The sequence below is a fragment of the Nannospalax galili genome, unplaced genomic scaffold (assembly GCF_000622305.1).
Source record: "Nannospalax galili isolate Female #2095 unplaced genomic scaffold, S.galili_v1.0 scaffold1266, whole genome shotgun sequence".
Classification (NCBI taxonomy): domain Eukaryota; kingdom Metazoa; phylum Chordata; class Mammalia; order Rodentia; family Spalacidae; genus Nannospalax; species Nannospalax galili.
The window spans coordinates 22,906-27,248 of record NW_008354379.1 but is presented as its reverse complement, the minus strand read 5'-3'; positions in this window follow the sequence as shown (position 1 = coordinate 27,248).

Below are 4,343 nucleotides of genomic sequence, written 5' to 3'. Positions count from 1 at the left end.
GAGAGAGAGAGAGAGAGAGAGAGAGAGAGACACCGACCTGCTGGTATGTTCATCAATGGAGGTCAGTGAGTAGCCATGGGACAACAAGCTGCTAAATAGTGGAAGGGCCAGTAGCTTCAGAGAAAGGGTGAAAAAACCCAAAGTGCCGTAGAATACATGCTTGGGCTTTGGCCAGTACTTGAAAGAAAGAGATAGAAAAGAAGGGAAAAAAAAGTTTATCCTTTTTTGAGTTAGATCTCGGAAAAGCAGGCAGACTTCATAGAGCTGCCTGGAGATACTTCAAGGCTCTGTAAGTGACTGCAGGGAAGATGGGTTTCTGAGAAGGGAAAGAAAAGGTAAGTTATCTTATTAAAAGGATAATTATTCCTTCCATCTCTTTATCATGGCTTTAAATGAATCAGCCTCCTGAGGTATGATGTCTTGGCTAGAATTAACTCATAAGGAAGGGGATAAAAGTTTGAAATGTTTCACTGTTTGGAGCAGATCTGTACGTCATGTCTCCAGTGCCAGAAGTAGATCCTATTCTTTATACTGGGAGGAAATGGCTTTCCCTTAATGGACCTCAGTAGAGCCTGATCACGTCAGTGGCCTCCAAGGCTGTTGTACTATTTTCCCCTCAAGAGAGGAGAACCTAAATAATTTAGGAGACGGCCTGAAATTGGGGACTAGATAAAAAGCATTTACACTACAAAAATTCAAAAAAAAGCTGTTCACCCTTCTATATCCTGCCCTGTCATGTATTTGTAAGTTGATCACAGGTTTTCTTTATGGTAAAGAATTACATTCATTGCATCATTTCAAAATAGTTATTGAAGGACACTGTGACGAAAGTAGAAAAAAGCAATGCACAGAATAAGGGAAATATTTGGCAAACTCTCTCTGATGGAGAGCTTCTTCTGTAGAACAACATAGAGTGCTTCCAGTCAGTAATCAAGAGACAAGTTGCTCACATAAAAGTATGTGCAACAGATCTCAGCATTTTCCAGAGATGGATACTAGTATTCACTCACAAGGATGGCAATAATTAATGATAAGATCATGGGGCTGGAGAGATGACTCAGTGGTTAAGAACACTGGTTGTTCTTGCAGAAGACCCAGGTTTGAATCCCAGCATCCACATGGCAGCTAACAACTGTCCGTTGTAACTCCAGTCCCTGGGGATCCTACAGCCTCTTCTGATCTCCACGGGCATTGCATGACATGGGTGCACTTACCTACATGCAGGCAATACACGCATACACATGAGATAAAAATAAATTTTTTTTAAAAGTTTAAAAAATAATAAGATCACAAGTGTAGACTGGGATATGAAGAGGCTGTCACCCTCACATACTGCTGTACTGCTGATGAGAGTGTATAGTGGGACCACAATGAAAAACAGTCTGGCAGTTCATTAAAATGTGAAATATAAGGCTATCCTATGACCCAGCCGTTCCATTCCCATATGCATAACCAAGAGAAATGGAATTATTATCTATGCAAAGACTTATAGACAAATGTTTGTGGCAACATTATTTGTAGTAACTTCAAAGTAGAAATAACTATCCGTCAGCTAATAAATGGACAAATTATGGCCTATCCATATCATATAATATCACCCTGCACTAGCAGTGAGGTATAATGTCGAGGAACCTTGAAAATACTATGCGAAAAGGAGACAGTCATTTTCTTCTGTTCATGTACAAAATGCAGCTTTGCAAATGCATTGAGATGGAGGGGAGGCGTGGTTACCTAAGACTGGAAGAGTTAATGGGGAATGGGGAGGGACTGCTAAAATCTGTAAAATATTTATGAGTTTTTTTTTTAAGGGGGGTGATCAGAATGTCTTAAAATTGATTGCCAAGGCCTTTTCTCTGTTTTTTGGATGTTCTGAAAGAGGGTCACTTATCCCACACTAACTTCAAATATGCTATGTAGCTCAGAGATGACCTTGAACTCCTGTTCCTCCTGACTCTGGGACTTACAGGCATGTGATACTTATGCACAGCTATTAAGGTATATTTTGTTCAACTTTGGGTAAAACCACTCGATAGTATACTTTGTATCCATGATTTGTATGATAGGTGAATTCTATCTATAAAGCTGTTAGGATAACATGTAAGTGCCTGTTTGTTAGCCATTCTCATAGGCAAAATCCTGCTACATTTATGTGAAGTTTATACTAGAGAGGGAGGAGGCAAACTATAAACTATAGTGAAATGAATAAAATAACTTCAAGTAGTCAGTGCTCTTAGAAAGTAAAATACATTAGCAGACCAAAAAATGATGCAAAGGGAGCAAATTTCGTTTGGACAGCTCATCAGGGGGGCTGACGCAGGAGGAAACAGTGAGCTAAGTACCTAAATGTTAGGAGAGAGCTAGCCACAAGATTTTCTGAGGTGGGGTGAGGTCTATGTATAGGAGACTGCCTATGCAAAAGCCCCAGCTGGTCTGCAGTTAACCTGACAAGTCAGCTGTCCTGGCGTTGAGGTTTGGTCGTTTTTTGTTCCAGAGTAACCTTCAAGCACATCAAGACAAATTTCTGCTCTGGCTTTTATAGATTTCTACCCACTTGTCTGGAAATACCTATACCACCACGTCTTCTACTCTGCTCCTTAATAAAGCAACACTGAGCTTTATTCCCTAATATGCTCCATGCTTTCCTGTTTCTGTGCCAGTCTTTCCTCTAATAATGCTCACTTGACCATTGTTCCTGAAGATTCTATCTCACCTCAAACCCCACTTAAAAAAAAAAAATCTACCCAGTAAGTATAGGTAAAGTAAAGGTATAGGTAAAATTACTCTTGAATTTTTCAACTGATTCATTCCTGTAGGTGTTTCTCTTTAGTGAATTTAGAATAGTTGGGTTTTTCTTCTTTTGTTTCCCTCTCATGGGGGATCTAATTATTACTCTATTTTATATAAGCATGCATCATGGTATCTTGCTCTGTGGGAATAATCATTATATTGGTTGAATCCTAAAGCATTTAGCGACATGTATTATGCATGCAAAATGAATCTGAACACAAGAGAAAATTTATAAAAATGCTTACAATTAATCAGTAAGACTAATCAGTGCACAGTGTGTTTCATAAGACAGTGGAGTAAACAGCAGTGATACAGGGCTCTAAAACCAGCCTTCCTGGGAAATAGCCCAATACTTATCACTCAGTGTTTCTGGCCTTTGCACTGTCCTCAGGGTCATTCTTTCTGATTTTGACTTGCATGAACATTTGTTATATGACAGTCACAGTACTCAGTGTGACAGCATCTACTGTGAGATCCAAGTCCCACTTCATCCTGGGAACGGGCTGCTCTTCCATGGATCTCAGTGAGCTCACTGAGCCTGTAGGAGGCTGTTGGCTGTGGTAAATGCCCTGTGGAAGCCTAGAGCCTTCCCGTGCAAGAATGAGTCAGGAGTGAGAAAAGTTCCAGGTCACAGGCAGATCTCACCATTTGTATGGAAACATTGGAATGGCAAAAATAAGTAGATTCAGTGCACTTGTAGAGGCCTGGAGCTCTGTGTAAAATGAACAGTGGGGTCACGGAATGGCCATAGACTCATGGCAAGGCCAACATAGATTGACCATTTTGAAGGGCTCAAGGTCTGAAGTCAAATCTGCACGAGAGGAAGGATTGGATTGCAGACTCCAGAACAAACAGACATAAATTAGCCCCACAGCTTGGTCCATAAGGAGTGGCTTCTGAAATATCCTGGGAGATAGGAAACAAACTCAGAACAAATAGAACAAACATTCATTTGGAGTTAACTCCCTTTAATTACAGAAAGAACGCTGTCTTGGTTGAATGACATGGCCAGAAGCCAATCTTTCAACAGAAGTGGGTCTCCCCATCTGACCTATTCAGTTCTATCAGATCCAGTCCTCAAGTGACCAGGCCTTCAAGCTCAGGCAGATAGAAGGAAAGATGAGTTATTTTCTGGGTCTGATGAGAGATGGGAAAGCTGTTTTCTCCCTGGATATATGGTTTAAGAGGAGACTCTTTTCTTCTCTGACTTGAGGGATCTCAGTATAAAAACCTTCATCATGTTTTGTTTAGGTTCTTATGCAAGTCCTACCCTATCCCACTGTTCTCTCCTCTAGTCAAAATAATTGACTTCTTCCTCCTTGTGTCCTCTTCTTTCTTCAGTATTTGGAACTCCATTCACCCTAACCATTTGCCCTTCTTTGCACATGGACTACCAGATCACACATTGTCCCCTCCACTCTTACTGTTCTCCTTGTCTGAACACCGTCATGTTTAGATTTTTCCCATTGACAAGTGTCACTTCCATAAGTGAAATCATCTGTAGCTAAAACTTCCAATGTTTAAGCTGATATTAAACCTTGCATGATTCCTTCTTT